Consider the following 21442-nt stretch of genomic DNA (forward strand, 5'->3'; position numbering starts at 1 on the left):
GAAACATTTTGATAGGACTGATATTTAATGAGATAAATGAGTTTTAAAATTAAAATAACTGCCATCTAAGGCCGTGTAATGAATTAAAAAACAAATGACTTCGTCTATAAGGTGCCTTGGACAGAAACAATCGAAAGCTATTAAACATAGCCTACAGACAATGTTTCTGTGTTTGTATGAAGTAATATCAGAAGCTAAATTAACCGATTTGTATAATTAATTATTATTTCACCATTGGAAAGTGTAGTTTCTCTAGATGGACATAATGCTATAATGTTAATACAGTAACGTCTGAGTAAATCGAGGACAGGTAAGATTAAAATAGCTTCTTATGCACAGAAAATTTGATAGGGTATTTTGTACATTCGTTTTCTGTATTTCTTAAAATAATATTTATGTACACTCATTTCAATCTCAGAGAATTAACGAACAACGAGAGTGTATTGATTTAGTATGCAGTAATAGTACGTTAGCTTAGCAATCCATTATTTTATAATTCAAATTTTAACTATGCTCAATTGAATCGTGTTAAAATACATGAAATATATATACAATAAATGCAATGCAAAAAAAAAAAAATAGGGTAATGAGCTAAGCAGACTATCTTGCGCTGTTGTAAAAGTTGTTCCCTGGATCAAACGTCCTATTTTAATTATGTAATTACTTTATATTTATTTCTAACAGGTGCAGCGGAGCGCACGGGTACGGCTAGTAGAGAATATATATGGAGAACAATAACAAAATTTGGAATACCAGAAAAAATTTGTAGACTAATTAAACTTATGCATGTAATGTCATACACAAAGGTATGCTGTCAGAAAATATAACTACATGTGGAGTGAAACAGGGTTGTATTCTCTCTCCGATCATATTTCTGATTATTATGAATGATATTATGGAAAGGTCTGTTGGCAATGTTACAAGAGGTATAAGATGGGGATTATATGATACCTTGGAAGATCTGGATTTCGCTGATATCTGTTTGCTCTCCCATAGTTTTGGTGATATGCAGAATAAAGTTAATACTTTATTAGAAGTAATAAGAGGGGCTCATATGAAAATAAACGTAAAGAAAACTAAAGAAATGAGATTAAATAGTAAAAAGACAGATAAAGTTGTAATAAATAATAATAACATTGATACTGTTCAAGAATTTAAATACTTGGGTAGTATAATTGACAAGCATGGTGGAGCCTTTGAGGATGTACAGAATCGAATAAAAAATGCAAATAGTGCATTTGTCCAGTTTTACCCAATATGGAAATCTTATATTATATCTAGATCTACAAAAATTAAAATCTTTAACAGTAATGTGAAATCAGTCTTATTATATGGCTGTGAGACATGGAAAACAAGTAAAATTATACAAAATAAACTGCAAACATTTGTTAATAGATGTTTACGAAGAATCCTAAAAATTAGATGGCCAGATATAATCACAAACTCAGAACTATGGAAGATAACAAATCAGAAAGAAATCACAATAGAAATCAAAAGACGAAAGTGGAATTGGATAGGGCACACAATCAGGAAAGAAGATGGAGCAGTAGAAAGAATGGCTTTGGATTGGAACCCCCAGGATAGTGGAACAAGAGGAAGGCCAAAAAATACATGGAAGAGAACAGTTTTGGAGGAAATTGCTAGGGAGGGGAAAACATGGAGCGAAGTGAAGAAGTTGGCTACAAATAGGGTCCGATGGAGGCACTTTGTGAATGCCCTATGCTCCTCGTGAGGAGATACAGGAGTTTGATTGATTGATTGATTGATTGATTGATTTCTATAGGAGCACTTCTTTGAGCAACAGCGAAATTAAAATTGATATAATTGCTTCAGAGGAAGAAGAACCAGTTGATATTTTAATGCAACTGTTTTCCGTGGGAAAGTCTATTAAATATCGATATACCTACTATACTTCTGTTAAATATTAATATAACATACGGTGTAGGCTAAGCATAGTTACGAAGATCGTACTCTCAGCTATAATATGAACTTTTGTCGGAATATCTATCAAGTGAAAATGGAGATTTTTATGGAATTACGATAGATTTAACTAATTACAGCAAGAAAACTAATGAACTGAAATCAGAACAAACTTCACACAATAAAGCATCTACTACCCCTCTATAGCCTACATATAGGCTATTTTTTTTCCAGGAATTACAGAATTGTAAGGTTATTTTCTGTCCGATTTCACGTGGAATGTCCCATATATCCTAATAAAAAGTATTTACATGCGTTGTAAATGTTGGATACTTTATATTTTAGAAAATTTAAATTAGTTTGATAGACAATAGGTTTTGATAAGCAGATTTTTATTATAGGCCTACGCTTTTGAAGGAAATTTAAAGGAGTGATGAATGATTTTCCAATTCCTTCCCATCTTGACCCTAAATTTCTTAGCTTTTATCATCCAGTCTGCTGTCAAAAAATCTGAAAGTTAGAATTTATAAAACAGTTATATTACCGGTTGTTCTGTATGGTTGTGAAACTTGGACTCTCACTTTGGGAGAGGAATATAGGTTAATCGTGTTTGAGAATAAGGTGCTTAGGAAAATATTTGGGGCTAAGAGAGATGAAGTTACAGGAGAATGGAGAAAGTTACACAACGCAGAACTGCACGCATTGTACTCTTCACCTGACATAATTAGGAACATTAAATCCAGACGTTTGAATGGGCAGGGCATGTACCATGTATGGGCGAATCCAGAAATGCATATAGAGTGTCAGTTGGGAGACCGGAGAAAAAAAGACCTTTGGGGAGGCCGAGACGTAGATGGGAAGATAATGTTAAAATGGATTTGAGGGAGGTTGGATATGATGATAGAGAATGGATTAATCTTGCTCAGGATAGGGACCAATGGCGGGCTTATGTGAGGGCAGCAATGAACCTCCGGGTTCCTTAAAAGCTAGTAAGTAAATGATAAGAACCAGAAGTGGGATAAGGCTGAATTGCTGCATTACTGAGGACTTCTGTGGACATGTATGACAGGAGGGAGAGTAATTTGAACTGGGAGTGAAAATGTGTAGGCTGAGGGGAAAATGGGTTACTTTCGGGAAGTCCCTCATCCTCCGAGCTTGTTCGCGGGATGACAAGCCAGGTTCGTTGTTGACGTCGCTTGAATCGCTCCGAGTGTGATTTCTCACGTAAATGAGGTAAATCAGGAAGAACTGTAAGCGTTTCCCGAGTGCCGTGCCAGATCATAAGAGCGATCCCTTTCTATTCGACTTCACTGCGTTACATTTCTGTTCTCGCACTCGGGGCGATAACTAAACTTGCTTCAAAGAATCTGAAGCCAGTCACTTTTAAGAATTCTACTTCTTGACTTAACTAGTTATTTTTTACCTCTCCACTTGTTATTACGTGCAGATATTTTTAAAATATCGCTATAAGAAGAACCGCAATGTGTTACACGAGGCATATCCATGGCTGCGGGCCCGTGCCGGCGGTCGCAGGGACGAAAAGCGCCAATAAAAACGCCGTAATTGGCTACTTCTTATTATTATTTGATCCGGAAGAAGTCGCTGTCAACCGACATACTGCCTCCAGGTCAACAAAAGAAGAAGTACTTGTTGGATTAAAACTGGTTCATGCCTGGCCGAGCAGCTTATGTAACGTTGTGTGTTCCTGTCAGGAGATGCTTGCGCTGTTTTGTTCCGAATGACTAAACTAGAATTTAAAACTGTCGTGCCTTCTGTTTGCAAGAGGTGCTTGAGGTTCACTTCAAATGTGTACCTCGTATCTAGGGCTGGGAACGGTTCGGAGCAGTTACTGTGACGTCATTACTCGGTTGAACCGAGTACAGTACCGAGTATAAATTTGTGGCGGCAGATTTAAAATTTATATATATATTTTTTTAGTAGGTTATTTTACGACGCTTTATCAACAGCTTAGGCTATTTAGCGTCTGAATGAGATGAAGGTGATAATGCCGGTGAAATGAGTCCGGGGTCCAACACCGAAAGTTACCCAGCATTTGATCATATTGGGTTGAGGGAAAGCCCCGGAAAAAATCTCAACAAGGTAACTTGCCCCGACCGGGAATCGAACCCGGGCCACTTGGTTTCGCGGCTAGACGCGCTAACCGTAAAATTTAGATAGATTGAGTCGATTTTAGAACGTACTTTGAAAGTGAAACCAAGCGTGTTTTAAAAGCGTTGTAGTAAAGCGCTTTCGCTTTGCCAATTGACGAGAAAAAAGTGCTTCTCTTCATTGAAAAATGGCGGTTGCAAATTTCATTTGCATGATTAAAATTATTTGCAGAGTTATTTTATATGAAAGGCCTATTTAACTTTCAGTGTTGTTATATATGACAGACGAAATAAAATTGATAAAACAATTCATAATAGTAACAGCTAATAAATTAACATGTGAGGTAAACGTTAAACGCTGCAACTAATTAAAAAAGAAGATAGAAAGAAACGGACCCCATGAAGCGCTGCCTAAAACACTTAAAAATAACACACAGAATTATTTACTGTTACGGAAAGTGGATAAAATAATCAATACAACGTGGAATCTTAAACTGAAGAACATAATGTTTATTTATTTTATAACATTACTAGCCTTCAATACAACCATGTTCTCTTTGGTGAAGAGTAATATTATTGATAAATTAAAGTAATTGAATTGCCCCATGCAGAAAGGGCTTCAGTCCATTAGATCTGGTTTTGAGAAAACTAAGGAAAACAGTCTGTACTTTGTATTCCTTTCTGCATATAACTCTGAGCCTGACGCTTCAGTTTCTGTCTTTCCAAGCATTGGACTGAATTACTTTCTGCACAGGCTGATGGAACCACCATCGATATATAGTTTCAAAATTTGTGACTGAAGGTAATATAATTCGTGGAAATCAATACAAATAAAATGATGACTGATGAGGTAACACAAATCCATTAAACACAAATAGAAGAAAAATATAATGTACTTCCTTTTTTAACATATTTTAATATTAATCAAACACTCTAATGTGATAATAATAATAATAATAATAATAATAATAATAATTATTATTATTATTATTATTATATTATTATTATGTGCAGTAATATGTTCAGACTGTCAGTGTTCATTAGGCCCACTTGACAGGTCATATAATAGGATGAACTCCTCTTCAATACTAGAGGCCTATCAGCCCGCCTTGGGGATAAGGAAATAATTTGTCCTGCAGCAGAAAATATTTAAATACAACAGTACCTACGTTGTTGTCTGCTAGACTTAAGTAAAACACGTGAACTCTGTTTGAACTGACCGGTAACGGCTACGGTTAACCGAGCAACTTCGGTGCTCCGCTGCCAAGTACATAAACCGATAGAACCGAGTAACTCAACAGTTCTACTCGCTCCGTCCCCAGCTCTAGTCGTATCATCTCAGTAAGGGAAATAACATTTCTATTGTCCACGCTAACAGGCTGTTTCTAGCAATACAGAAGCTACCAACAATCTTCGATTACTGACCTGATCAGGAGCGATCATTATCTCAGTACTCGTATATCCTACACCAAAAGAGGTGCTTGAGAGTCCAGGGCCAAACGAGCCACAATGAAAAATAAATTTATTCCATGTTGAATCTCTCGTACACTACTTTTAACACTTGAATATAAATAATTGATTAAATGGCGATCTTACTCGTGTTAATTGTGTAAGCATGTGCGGCTTACAGCTGTTTCGGTGTTTCTTCACACCATCCTCAGAGTCTACTAGAACTCGGCGTCATCTCGAACTTCGCTGCCTGTTGTGTGGGTGCGTTCGATTTTTGAAAAGTGTTGAAAAGTGGTGTCAAATAGTGTGTGTGTTCTGAAATTGATCTGTGTGTTGAGAATTTGATCAGGGTGTGTTTTAGTGTGTCTGTATATGTCACATTGTTCTAGTGTGTTGAGTTTTTGGTTTTTGGGTTGTATGTGTAGGATATCCATGTCTGTATTTATGTTATTGTATGTGTGGTTGGCATTAGTTATGTGTTCGGCATATGTAGATGCATTGTGTCCTCTGGTTATTGCTTTAATGTGTTCATTGTATCGAGTTTGGAATGATCTGCCTGTCTGTCCAATGTAGAAACTGTCGCAACTATTGCATGTGAGTTTGTATACGCCTGTGTGGTTGTATTTATTTGTTTGTGTGTTGAGATGTCTTTGTAGTGTCTTTTCTGTTCTGTATGCTATGTTGTATTTCTGTTTTCTGAATGAAGATGCGATCTTGTGTGTGTTTTTGTTTTCGTATGTTAGTCTGTTGTATTTCTTGTGTTCTTGTGTTTGTGTTGTGTTTTGTGTGTTTTTGTGTTTATTGAGTTCTTGCTTTGTCTTCCTTATGATGTTGTCTGTTATGTTTGGGTTGTAACCATTTTCTTGTGCTATGTATTTGATCGTGTTCACTTCTTCATTGTAGTGTTGTTGGCTCATGGGTATGTTGAGTAATCCGTGTATCATTGTGCTGAATGCAGCATGTTTGTGTTGTGTGGGTTGGTTAGATGTGTTGTGTATGTGTGTGGTGGTGGTGGTTGGTTTTCTGTATATTTTGAAGGTGTGTTTGTTGTCAACTTTTGTTATGGTGATGTCTAGGAAATTTATGGAGTTGTTGTTTTCAAGTTCCAGTGTGTATTGGAGTTTTGGGTGTATTTTGTTTATGTATTGGTGTAGTTTGTGTATTTGTCGTTTGTTTCCTTTGTATAGTATGAGTATGTCGTCTACGTATCTGTGCCAGTATATTATGTCTGCATATTTGTTGTGTTCATTGTTGAGTATGTATGTAAATCTATTATTATTGGCGAATAACTCCCCAACTATAACTAGTTGGAATAAACTAGATATTACTGTCACAAAATAACACGGATATAAAACTAAATGCAGTATACAGACAGATATTATAACCGGTCGTAGCGTGCGTTTAGTGGGGAGATCCTGGTAGGGTGAATAGTACATATACTTAATTTTTTGAACGATTTGGCGGCACTATGCAATGCAATGGCTAAAAATGAGACTTGAGACACGTGCTAAGTGAGGAGAACCTCGTGCTACTCAACGTTCAAGTTCGTAGGTTCGAAGCCAGGGAGCTCCTTTCGTTTTTTTCCTATTCACTACACTATTCACTATATAAAAATTGGAATTTTATTTTGTCCTTTGAAGAGGTGGAAAAATTGAAATATCTTGGAGCAACAGTAACAAATATAAATGACACTCGGGAGGAAATTAAACGCAGAATTATTCGGTTGAGACGCTTCTGTCATCTAATCTGTTCTCAGAAAGCCTGAAAGTAAGACTTTATAAAACAGTTACAGTACCGGTTGTTCTGTATGGTTGTAAAACTTGGACACTCACTTTAAGAGAGGAACAGAGGTAAATATGTTTGAGAATAAGGTGCTTAGGAAAATATTTGGGGCTAAGAGGGATGACGTTACAGGAGAATGGAGAAAGTTACACAATGGAGAATTGCACGCATTGTATTCTTCACCTGACATAAATAGGAAAATTAAATCCAGACGTTTAAGATGGGCAGGGCAAGTAGCACGTATGAGTGAATCCAGAAATTCAAATAGTGTTAGTTGGGAGACCGGAGGGAAAAAGACCTTTAGGGAGGCCGAGACGTAGATGGGAAGATAATATTAAAATGGATTTGAGGGAGGTGGGATATGATGATAGAGACTGGATTAATCCTTCTCAGGATAGGAACCGATAACGAGCTTATGTGAGGGCGGCAATGAACCTCCGGGTTCCTTAAAAGCCATTTGTAAGTAAGTATTCACTACCTTCATGTGTTATTTCGTTATTACTTACTCTTCAAATTATAGTAGTCTTCTGTATTGTACTGTAGTCTGTAGTCTACAATCACTGTATTGACGTGTCTGAGACTAAATAAGAGGAACTGTATGCTACAGACAGCAAAACATAACATATATTTTAAATTTAAATGACAAATAATATGTGAGGGCAGTATGAGTAACAAAAAGAAGTTTCGTAGTTTCGAACACTAAATCTGAAGCGCACGCAATTCCGTCCTTCATCAATGTTGAGAGTCCCGAATCGTATTACTAGCATCTTCATTATGCAGAGTTGCCACATCGTTAAAAAAAAACAATGTAAATTTTTCGGAAAAGTTCACTTTGAGAGAGGAACATAGGTTAAGAGTATTTGAGAATAAGGTGCTTAGGAAAATATTTGGAGCTAAGAGGGATGAAGTTACAGGAGAATGGAGAAAGTTACACAACACAGAACTGCACGCATTGTATTCTTCACCTGACATAATTAGGAACATTAAATCCAGACGTTTGAGATGGGCAGGGCATGTAGCACGTATGGGCGAATCCAGAAATTCATATAGAGTGTTAGTTGGGATGCCAGAGGGAAAAAGACCTTTAGGGAGGCCGAGGCGTAGATGGAAAGATAATATTAAAATGGATTTAAGGGAGGTGGGATATGATGATAGGGAATGGATTAATCTTGCTCAGGATAGGGACCAATGGCGGGCTTATGTGAGGGCGGCAATGAACCTCCGGGTTCCTTAAAAGCCAGTAAGTAAGTAAGTAAGTAAGTAAGTAAGTAAGACGAGGATATTTCGACTTAGTCTTGTACAAGAATAACATTGTGACATGCCCTTTTGCTAATTACGGTTGACCATAACCCACAAATAAAATAAAAAAATATATATAACGGGGGGGGGGACCCTAATAAAAAAGCAGAAACCAAAAACATGTGGTTGATAATAATGCTGATTATTAATAGAAACGGCAGTGAAGTCGGATACACTCACATGAATTAGAGGACCCACCCCGCAACGCTGTGGTCTGTGGTGAACTCTGAAATGAATGGCACGCTATTTCGTTTTACTACAGGCTATTTAGAGCGCATCATAATTCAAGAGAGGAAAGAAACTGTAGTCCTCAGAGGCAACGAAAGCTGCAGTACATCAAATGTTACATCAAGTTGGCCCACCCGACAGGCTTATTACAGGCCTATTCGTTTGCAACGCTAATACGTCTTTCCACGAGCTTGCGTTGTCGCATTTTGCATCGATGTTTTGAGCACTTATAAAAATACCTTCAGCCTCTGCTTCGAATTTTACCTTTGTGCGAGATCGTGCGTATTTGCTTGCTTTCCGCACAGAACCAATACGCGGTAAGTGTGAAATAACACATTCAGTATTCCCAACGTAACACACATAACAATTTCCCTCTTCTTACCGCTTAAGCGCGACATTCATTTTACTGCTTTAGGTTTTTAACATATTATTTTTAGAGACGTTTAACATAGTAATAATTATAAATTGGAAACTTACCACTGCAATTTCACCTAAATTGCAATGTTAATTATTGTTTTTAAATATTTGCAAAAATTAAGTAAAGTCTACTACTCCACGAAACTTATCGCATTCCTGATACAAGTAACATTAAGGAAACCGTGAAAAAATCAACGAGATTCCAGATGCCGATGTTGTTACTGCAATATGTTATATAAATAATATTGTTAAAATATTAAAATGAAAAATAAATCATTACATAACCTTACCGTTTGTTTTAAGTTCGCATTTATAGACTGGGGGAAAAAAAGACAGACGTATATCACGGCCTGCTGGAGTATAGTAAACACAGAAAACATTTTACAGCAACAATGTTGAAGAAAGATGTTTTGGTGTTCCGAAGTTGGCGTCATTAAACAGAAACCAACATGGAGATTTCATTGCAACTAATTAGAAATATTCGTCTTTCAGGTATGTAATAAACGATCTTCGCACAAAATAATGTACGATACACGAGCGGTATGTTTGTTTTCATGTTCTCGGAAATTAAAAAAAGCTCAACTACGTTTCACTTTTTCAATCTTTTCCTCGACCATGAAAACCTCAACATACCGCTCTTGTAACGCATATTACTATTATACAAAGCTTGTTCAATCACATTTCTGTCGATGCATGACTATCTATCTCCGGCATAATTAGTTCATTTCATCTGACATATCTACTCTTAGTTATTTTTATTTTGAATCAATAATTAGATATGATATATCTTACTTTCGAGTGAAAATAAATTGAAGAAAAAAATATACATTGCTTTTACAAAACCTGCTATTCGATTAATAATGAATTGTAATAATACAGTACTATGCAGGCAAATATTTATAGACATCGGGACTATATTTATGTATGGTATTATAGATTGGGGGTGGAACTTATAAATCCAACCTTTATCCATTAATTTTACTTCAGAAAAAAGTATTAAAAATTTGTTTAAAAAGCAGAAAGATTACTCAACTGAATTGTTGTTTAAACATTTCAATGTTTTCAACATTAAACAAATGTATTATTTTATTTTATTAAAATATTTTCATAGAAATTTTTAATAACTTTGAAAGGTATATACATAAATATAGAACTAAAAATATGAATTCTCTGCGTTTGTCTGAACCAAAATGTGAAACCAATGCAGCTTTTTATCATAGCATGAGTCAAGGTCACAGATTATTAAACAAATTTTATTCCAATAATATTTCAACCACGAATCCTCTCCAAATTAGGCTGATAAAAAAAAATAAAAAAAATGTATTGGATTTATAGTTTGGGTTTAAGCTTATTAAACACTATTTAATCTGTATTCACTCTCAATTTTAATTTTATTTTTGTCTGTTTTGGAATCCCCTCCTGAGCACGAGTCTTACTCATTCAGGAGTGGCTAGTTTATCTTTCATTGTATTTATTAACTTGTATTCATTTCAAACTTACTAGCAATAAATAATAATAATGCCTAGTATCTACCTTTGACAATCAGATTTCAAGGCGTGAAGAACATAGTTAAGTGCTTACGCCCAAAATAAAATCCATTTGCCATCTGTTAGGATTATTAGTACGCAAAACAGGTATATAGGCTGATTCAAGAGAAAAGGGTACTACACTGAAGAATGATAGCAGGCCTACGGACGATTCTGAAGGAAAACATTATGCAAAAATCTCTTATTCCCCATGTTTTCCGATGAACAGGTATTTCAAAATATAAGGCATGTGTCCATTTCTTCATCCTTATAATTGCTCACAATGTCAAAGACGCAATCAAAACGACATTAGGCTCTATTGTCTTTGTTATGTTGGTCACTTGCTGTGTGCATGGAAGAGTGGAGGTTCCCCGACTTCGAGTCTATATCAGAAAGGTGACAGCTAGCCAGTGATCCAGTACCTCAAGAAAACCTATCCTGGACGTTGGTTCGGTTAACAGTGGTGTCATTTCTAGGCCGCTGAGGTCACCCGACCTTACATCATTAGATTGTTGTTTGTGGGCGAAGTCTACAAACCCAAAGTGGAAACAAAGGAGAATTAATTGCAACATGGCACCTGGCTATACGAGCTGCAAAGTGCATCCGGGCTGGCGGTAGGGGAGAAGTGGGTACAGTAAGACAGGGAGAACAGCGAGACATTTTTTATTAGATGGTAAATTTTCATGCTGAGATGTTGCTAACAGTGGAGTTGTATGTTGCATGAATAAAGTAACAGTATTTTCATACTCGATTTGATTCTAATTATAAAGGCGATTGATGAAAATAATTCGTAATTTTTCACTCTAGAAGTAAAATGTTGGCTTGTGTTTAATGAAGGTTATATTGGATATACAAATGAGATATAAATGTGAATGTTTTGTTACCTAATACTATGGTATTTGAGATTATGTTTGGCAAAGTTTCGTCTTTCTTGTTTTAATTTTGAAGTGATGGCGTCAATTTTAAATGAACTATGCTTAAAGGGAACAGTGAGACATGCCATTGAAGGGTACACTGAGACGTCTCACAGTTTCCATGTACCAATGATTTGCAAAAACAAACTATAATTGTATTACATTTACCAGTAACTAACATTAAAAATGAAAATACTAGTAACCAATTTAGGGACTGTAGCTTAAAATAATGGATACATTACGTTTTAATGGTTTCATAAATAAAAAATTATTCACAAAATTTAAGAAAATGTTCAAAAATAATAAAGAATTAAATTAAATTCTTATAATTATAAGCTTTGTTGTCACCAAAAATTCATTTCATTTTTTCCCAAAAGTTTGAGATGTCATGGAAAATTCACTTTTCTAAATGTTCCATATGTTTCAATGGTTTCGAAGTCAGACATCAAAATGATTCTAAATAAGTCTACAGAACATGTCAAGATAAAGAGACAGCAACTTTTTGTTTTCTTTTGAAATAAATGTAAATCATTTCAATGTCCGTTAATAGACACTGTGGTGTCTCACTGTACCCTCCTGAATGGGCACAGTGAGACATTTGACAAACACGTATTATATATTATGTCCTTTATCTATTAACATTTTTGTTTATGTATTATTATACTCCATGTTTTAATGTCTATTTCTATTGCACTTGATTTTAAAAATACTTGAATTATCACTTGCATGCATATGTCTTAATATTTTGTGTCTCACTGTACCCACTACTCCCCTACTATTTAGACACGGTAACATTTACCAGACTTATGACTGGCCACGAAATTACGTAGGTGTGGTTAAAATATTAGGCCAAGTATTCTTGTCACATTTAAAATGAACATTCCTCCAAACGTCATTTCTTTTTCCTTTGTACTTTGGAATGCAATGGAACGGAATTTCGGGAGGAAGACACTATGACCCAGCACTGCGTCCTTTCACGATCTATTGCGCTAACCCTCAAGCTAGGCGCATTCCCAAAACCACACTGGCTGACTACACTAAGGTACGCTGTGTATGAACCCCCCTCCTTGCTTCGCCAGCCGGCGTTCGGGGAATGCTATGGAATGATGATAAATTGTTGACGTAATGATGTAGATCCCTAATTTTGGAAACGGGGAACCCCGAGAAAAACCCCAACTGCGACTTTGTTCGCCGCAATTGTCACAATAGATTTTTCAATTAAAAATTCCAGGCCTGCCCGGAACTCGAACCCGGACTTCCTGTGTGACACTTCTGACCATTCAGCCACCGCAGGAGTCCACACCTGTGGAGTAACGGTCAGCGCGTCTGGCCGCGAAACCAGGTGGCCCGGGTTCGATTCCCGGTCGGGGCAAGTTACCTGATTGAGGTTTTTTCCGGGGTTTTCCCTCAACCCAATATGAGCAAATGCTGGGTAACTTTCGGCACTGGACCCCGGACTCAGTTCCTAGGTATTATCACCTTCATTTCATTCAGACGCTAAATAACAAAAGATGTTGATAAAGCGTCGTAAAATAACCTACTAAAAAAAGCCACCGCAGGAGTTTCTCAGTACTTTATCTTCTTAATAAAATCAAAACTGGGCATTTCACTATTTCCTATTATTGTTTTCTCCACTCTGGTATGCGGGAGTAGGCCTACTTGTTATTTACTCCTTACTTTTTTTTAATGTTCCTCATTTTTATACAGATATTAACTTGCCATTGGAAGAGCGTGACTAATGTCTATGAAAAGGAACATTTTGGGACAGACATCGAAGAAGATGAAACTAAATGACAGTACTGCATTAGCGGTTTCTTTGTGTTCAATGCAATCTTGGAAATGCGGGTAGGAACGGGTCGTCTGAAGAGAGGTAGGCCTATTTGTTAAAAACAGCCACAGAATTTAGTTACGTTACCATTTTCCGTTTTCCCAGCCATGGAGTTGTCAGTGAAACAATAATCCACTTCGTGAACTAAAAAAAGAAAATGATAACTCCAAAACATATAACAACTTTCTAGTGCCGCGACCTCCATTAACTAAGTTGCATGGAAAGGGACATGATTTTAATTAACGAAGGGCGTAAAACATTGTAACTCACATTTCGGTAAAAAATGAGATATGTAGCGTATAATATGGTATCTTACATTGTGCGTCTAATGCAGTAGTTAGTTGTCCAACATCTCAACAGATTGCAGAAGTATACAGATTTTACTTTTGTGGTAACTATACAACCTGTTGCGTGTCTAAATGTTTACCTACCTAATAACTTCAAAACACTAAAACGTCACTTACCATGTTTTACTCCCGAACCTCTCAATTTATAAATGGTTCTACTTTATTTTTACTGCATTTTGTTCCATATTTTTGTTCTTTACTAATTATAATGAATAACTACTAGCCTAAGTGGTTTTAAATTTTGTCTTTACTACATTTTGCTTTTGTTTTGAAAACAAAATCATTGACTTTTGTGGCCTTCGTAAATGTTTGGCTCTATTGAAGTAATTCCAGAACAGGGGAATGCTCTTTCGGGATCGACTGTATCCCAATGTTCATAATAATAATTGAATACTTACTTACTGACTTTTAAGGAACCCGGAGGTTCATTGCCGCCCTCACATAAGCCCACCATTGGTCCCTATCCTGAGCAAGATTAATCCAGTCTCTATCATCATATCCCACCTCCCTCAAATCCATTTTAATATTGTCTTCCCATTTACGTCTCGGCCTCTCTAAAGGTCTTTTTCCCTCCGGCCTCTCAACTAACACTCTATATGCATTTCTGGATTCGTCCATACGTGCTACATGCCCTGCCCATCTCAAACGTCTGGATTTAATGTTCATAATTATGTCAGGTGAAGAATACAATGGGTGCAGTTCTGTGTTGTGTAACTTCCTCCATTCTCCTGTAACTTCATCCCTCTTAGCCCCAAATATTTTCCTAAGCACCTTATTCTCAAACACCCTTAACCTATGTTCCTCTCTCAAAGTGAGAGTCCAAGTTTCATAACCATAAAGAACAACGGTAATATAACTGTTTTATAAATTCTAACTTTCAGATTTTTTGACAGCAGACTGGATGATAAAAGCTTCTCAACCGAATAATAACAGGCATTTCCCATATTTATTCTGTGTTTAATTTCCTCCCGAGTATCATTCATATTTGTTACTGTTGCTCCAAGTTATTTGAACTTCTCCACCTCTTCAAAAGATAAATTTCCAATTTTTATATTTCCATTTCGTACAATATTCTCGTCACGAGACATAATCATATACTTTGTCTTTTCGGGATTTACTTCCAAACCTATCTCTTTACTTGCTTCCAGTAAAATTCCCGTGTTTTCCCTAATCGTTTGTGGATTCTCTCCTAACATATTCACGTCATCCGCATAGACAAGCAGCTGATGTAACCCGGTCAATTCCAAGCCCTCTCTGATATCATGGACTTTCCTAATGGCATACTCTAGAGCAAAGTTAAAAAGTAAATGTGATAGTGCATCTCCTTGCTTTAGCCCACAGTGAATTGGAAACGCATCTGACAGAAACTGACCTATACGAACTCTGCTGTACGTTTCACTGAGACACATTTTAATTAATCGAACTAGTTCCTTGGGAATATCAAATTCAATAAGAATATCATATAAAACTAATAATTGAATACATTATATTATTATTATATTATTATTATTATTATTATTATTATTATTATTATTATTATTATTATTATAAAAAGCAATCGGTTCTGATTTATGGGTTGGTATTAGCTTGCAAATGCGTCATAGATGCTCACAACAATGTTAATCCACTAAATATTTGGCTGTATCACGTACGTCCGTCGTGATACTGATGACGATGGTGGTGCCCTCTTTGAGACAGTGCAGCCCTGTTTCAAGGACTCTATTCAGAATTGCATGTCTTGTTGAAGTATTTACAAACACGGCGACACTCTGATAATTCTGGGCTATTACACAATTCCCCCTGGCCGAGAGTTACAGCCGCCCTGACAGGCCGCGGGGCAGCGTGGCAAGATGGCATCTCGTCTGCAGAGGCGGGCTGGTCGGTTCTTTTGCATATTTGTTCGGCCATCCATCACGCCCGCCGTTTGACTGGGTGTGTTGGTGAAAGTGAATCCCGGTCCCTGCTCGCAACTACTGCCCCCAAGGGACCGCTACCTCCATCGTCACAATTGGTGGCCCCGGCCTGCAGAATCCTGCAGTGAGGAAACAGTTGAACGCTTCCTTCAGCGCTTTGCCTCAAATTATGCCGTTATGCTGTTATTATCCCCATTAGTAAAATTTTGCAACCAGCACGAAAAATCCCGTTATCTCTAATAGTGCAAAACAAGGCTTTAGTCCAAATATCACGAAAAAATGCGTATTTTAGAACCCTGAAGGAGACAGACTCTGTGCACGACAATCAGCTATTACTAACCACTGTTTAAAAAGCCAAATATCTGTACAATATATCACACTTTCGCATAACTGCGTGTACAAGGTGAACCATAAGGAATGTCATTAATTTCAAGCGGTTATTCTTTGAGACATTTCTCAATAAAAAGTTTAATAAAATTTTACTCGTTTTTGCTTCCTTTTCGATAAAAAAAATAGTTTTATATGAAACATTTCATAGCGTGTTTTTGAAAAAGCCATTGATTTAATTCCCAATATGCTTAGTCAATTTAATAGAGCAATGTATTATGATATAAATGATTGGAAGAATTTTAGTTTTGTCCTTTAAATGTGCAGAAATTTGATTTGAAAAAAATCAAACTTTTCGTTTTGAAAATGAATTTTACATTGTTAACATTTGTTTGGATGGAATTTCTGTACACTTAAACGACAAAAATAAAGTTCTTTCAATCATCCCGAAAAGACTAAGTACATGATTATGTCTCGTGACCAGAATATTGTACGAAATGGAAATGTAAAAATTGGAGATTTATCCTTCGAAGAGGTGGAAAAATTCAAATATCTTGGAGCAACAGTAACAAATATAAATGACACTGGGGAGGAAATTAAACGCAGAATAAATATGGGAAATGTCTGTTACTATTCGGTTGAGAAGCTTTTGTCATCTAGTCTGCTGTCAAAAAATCTGAAAGTTGGAATTTATAAAACAGTTATATTACCGGTTCTTCTTTATGGTTGTGAAACTTGGACTCTCACTTTGAGATAGGAACAGAGATTAAGGGTGTTTGAGAATAAGGTTCTTAGGAAAATATTTAGAGCTAAGGGGGATGAAGTTACAGGAGAATGGAGAAACACAGAACTGCACGCATTGTATTCTTCACCTGACATAATTAGGAACATTAAATCCAGACGTTTGAGATGGGCAGGGCATATAGCACGTATGGGCGAATCCGGAAATGCATATAGAGTGTTAGTTGGGAGACCGGCGGGAAAAAGACCTTTGGGGACGCCGAGACGTAGATGGGAAGATAATATTAAAATAGATTTGAGGGAGGTGGGATATGATGATAGAAACTGGATTAATCTTGCTCAGGATAGGGATTAATGCCGGGCTTATGTGAGGGCGGCAATGAACCTCCGGGTTCCTTAAAAGCCAGTAAGTAAGTAAGTAAGTAAGTAAGTAAGTAAGTAAGTAAGTAAGTAAGTAAGTAAGTAAGTAAGTAAGTAAGTAAGTAAGTAAGTAAGTAAGTAAGTAAGTAAATAAGTAAGTAAGTAATTTATAAGGATATGGTACAATTTAGGCATTGCCAAGAGAAAACCTCCCACACATTTTCCTCAGCTGTCGGGCGGGACTTGAACCCGGCCCCACCGCGCCTGGGGACGGATCTGTGCTGCTGCTTCTGCAGTGGCCGCCTGTCTGATACGGTTATTGCCCCCACAACGGTGGGCGGCACAGGTGCAGCGGAATTACATCATCTGCATACACCGCGTCTGGACTGCAAACACTCGGAGAGGACTCGGGTTCGACTCTTGACGCCGACATTTGAGGTTTTCCTACGAGTTCTTCCGTGATTTTCGCGATCTCCATAAATACCCGACCCTGGCCATGAGTAAGTAAGGCGAAGCGAATAAGAAGACATTTTAGCAAATTGAATTTGTCAAACTTTAGTCATGTACAGCCATTCGCACAACGCTAATAATATAATTACGAATATCAGAAAGGATGAAATATATCAACACAAAAAGTGAGCGATCCTGACAGAGCCAGGTATAATCATCGGACGATAAGACTCAGGACTTCGTTACCAGCATCGGTAACCCGTACTACCCATAGATTTCACCTAACCTATTGTTAAGCATTGCAGATGAGGAGAGGTGGAGAGTAATGGTGGAAACGGGAGTATCCTGAGGACACTAACAAATCAATGAAGGATACACTCCGTATTTGTCAATAGTGAGGTGTGAAAGGTACAGGGACATCATTTTTTATTTTTACTAACATTTCTAATTTAACTGGCTATACATTTGGATTAACGATTAAGAACCGGAAACACCGTTTGCTACCCCCTTCCACGACTGAAGTTCGATGATACTGGCGTAATATACAAACAAATCACTTTACTAGGTATAGGAGGGAAGAAAAGTAGTTCATCCATTTACGTAAACTAGGAAATATCGCTATTTTGAGTTTGATAATTTTCATTAGGTTTTTCTTTAATCAAAATACAGTACAGTATTAACAATGAGTGTTTTTATTCACGAACTGAGCTATCCATGCGGACGTATTCATTATGCAGTGTATATTATACTGTCTACAGCACATTAGCGTACAATATAGAGAATAAAGTTAAATTTAAAAATAATCATAATATGGATATTTAAACACATTTTTGAAAATGGTGGCCGTTATTTTCGATACAGGCTTCAGTTCTAATGTGCATATTATCACACTATAGACTATTGTACGTAATTCCAATTACCAGGTTCGTATTTCGTATCAGTAACTCATGTTGAAATAATTCTGTACCTACTCTATAAAAGAGACCTTACATACTGTAAATTCAATCTTCACTTCTGCCCGATCCGAAAAGATAAAATTACTCGGACATGCTATCTACTGTCCGTCCAAGTGGTTACGTAGCAGCGTCGTAGAAAGGGAGGAAATCACGTGACAGTTAATTTCTTAACGAGGCCCTTTTATTTAAGTTATTTTAAACAGTTATATAATATAGTAGTACGTAGACGTCCAATTCCTAACAGAAATTAATGTTTCCAGAAAAGAACTAAGACAGCCCAGCTAGTAGACCTTACAGAGGGGCGAACAGAAGTAGGTGGAGGAAACCGGGATGCGACGTGGGAAAATGGAAAATGATGCAATATTGAAAGCTCTTTCGTCACTGGAAAACGCGAATATATATTTGGAACGTACTGTTTACTATGACCGTCAGGCTACTATAACTGTATATGCGATCTTGGATCCGTGTGGAGGACGGTTGAACTTCGTTAGTAGAAGGGGTGGGAGTGAAGTACATTCAAAAACTCAGGTACAATAAAAATTGAAGTAAAAATAAAATGATGTCCCTGTACCTGTGAATGTGGCTCATAATATCGCGAGGTCTGGACGCTTATGTCAAACAAGAAGACCACTTCCCGGATTATTGGTGATCGAGGCATTCCATAGTCCACACGCATTTGTAATAATACTTGTGTTCTGAAAATTCAGGAGAGCAGAAGACGCTCCTCTGTCTGCCTGGAATTCAATTTGCTCGGCGCTCTGGGCGCTCTAGTTCCCAGACGTGCTGTTATTGTTACAAGTTTTAATTGATGTGCATAATCTGCCTTCGAGCTACGCAGAACGTCTGGTAAGTAAATTTAATTAAATCAATGGCGCGATGAAGATGAATTATGGCTTCGTAAGGGTTGTGAAAGACGTGGTCGGTCGGTCATCAAGCACCTTGATTGACGACGAGTTGCGAGGTGGCAAAAATAATTATCGAGCAAGTCGACTGGAAAACTTTTCGCAGACAGATTAGAGACCCGGTGGCCAGAATAATTTAATTACAGCGGATTACGAAGAGGCGCGTCGGCTGCGTGACAAAGGCGGTGCGAACCAGTAACTCACTGGACTTGCCCCTTAGGCCTATGCAGTGTGTTTGGAACTATGAAGCATATGCGAACACAGGCCTAGGAAAGAATGTACAAAATGTATTATGCGGTTGTAAAAGAATTGGTATTTGGTCCTGTATGTAAATTATATGACTTCTCATATTTTAGTCGTCGTCTCAGTAAGAACTCAGTTCGGCATGAGATCTTGTATTCCTGGTCATAATCAGCGATTTCTTGACCTCCACTATCACTTTTGCTTTCTGGCAAGAATTCTAAGTGTTCCAACCATCAGTTTCTCTGTTGCTTACCCTATAATCTTTTCGCTGTAAGAAAAATCCTAATACAGTGAAACCTGCCTTTGCGGTCACTTCATTTAAACGGCCACCTGGCCAAAAGGCCAATTTTCTCTGGAACCAATTGGATTTTCCATAAGATCAATACAAATTCTCTCTGTATTTAGCGGCCACCTCATGCGCCGGCCAGCGGCCGGGGTCTATTTGGATTGGAACCTGATTATAACAGTCACTGTCCAACAAAAAATATTTTCACGGATACTGTCTGACCTATTTTTTCGATGGTTAAGGACAGGAAGCAATGTCACTAGGACAATTTCTAAGTGTACAACAGTACACCCTCCATATCTTGGGGTTAGTTGGTTACTGTTTTATGACTCTTTTGTCACTTTGCACTCCGAGCCTGCACAGCTATAAATTCTTACTCGTTTTTAAAGGATTGAAACACGGACTTTTTCTATCGAAAGTGTCACAGAATGTTTTAGGTCAATAGTTAACCATTCGAATTTTTATATATTTTTTTCTCCTCTTTCTGTCTTTCTCTGTTTGGACCAGCTTTTACGATTTTTTTTTCTTTTCATTCAGTTGATTCAGAGGAAGTGTGCAGTTAGTTAGAGAGAGAAATCATGTCTAACAATAAGTCTAGAGTGCTGTTAAGTTTAGAGGTGAGACGAAAAATGATTGAAGAAAGTGAGAAGGGAACATCTGCGAGAAAAATTGCAGAAATATTAAAATGTGGAAGGACACAAATAAACGGTATAATTAAGAATAAAGATGAAATATTAAAATAATGGAAGAAAAATATGCGTGGCGGCCAAAAAAGGAAGAGAGAATCTGTGTTTAGTAATATGAATGATTTCGTTTACGAATGGTTCAAGTGTGCGAGGGCGAAGTAAATGGGCCTATGATTCAAGAGAAAGCTCTTGAAATTGCCAAAGAACTCAATGTAAGCTTTATCTGGTGAAGGAGGTGACATTGCAACCATTGTTATTGAAGAATGGAAAAAATAGACTGCCTTCAATTCCTGCGGAATATTAACTCAGAGATATTTACAATGCATGACGAAACAGGTTTTTTTTCAGTGCCCTCCCTAACAAAACTTTATCGCAATGTGATCCGTGAAATTGGTGTTTCTTCCCCAAATACGATATCACACCCCCAGCCCTTTGCTCAAGGTATTATCCAGTCATTTAAACTGAGGTACCACACGCGAGATATGAAAAGGCTAGTTGAAAGAATAGAAGAGGCTGTCATTAATATGGACGATTATTGTACACGCACAGTACTAAATAAAAAGTCAATGAAATTCAGTATTTTCATGCTGATTCATAAAAAACTGCAACCTTAATGAAGCGGCCACCTGATAAAACGGCCATTTTACAAGGTAACTTCAGATGGCCGTTTTAGACAGGTTTCATTGTATAAACAATAGCATGTGACTGAAGTGAGGCTTCATTGGCCGCTGTTTGGCGCCATAGATTCTCAGTACGTGTT

Source organism: Periplaneta americana, chromosome 16 (genome assembly GCF_040183065.1).
Source record: "Periplaneta americana isolate PAMFEO1 chromosome 16, P.americana_PAMFEO1_priV1, whole genome shotgun sequence".
In the NCBI taxonomy this organism is placed as follows: Eukaryota; Metazoa; Arthropoda; class Insecta; order Blattodea; family Blattidae; genus Periplaneta; species Periplaneta americana.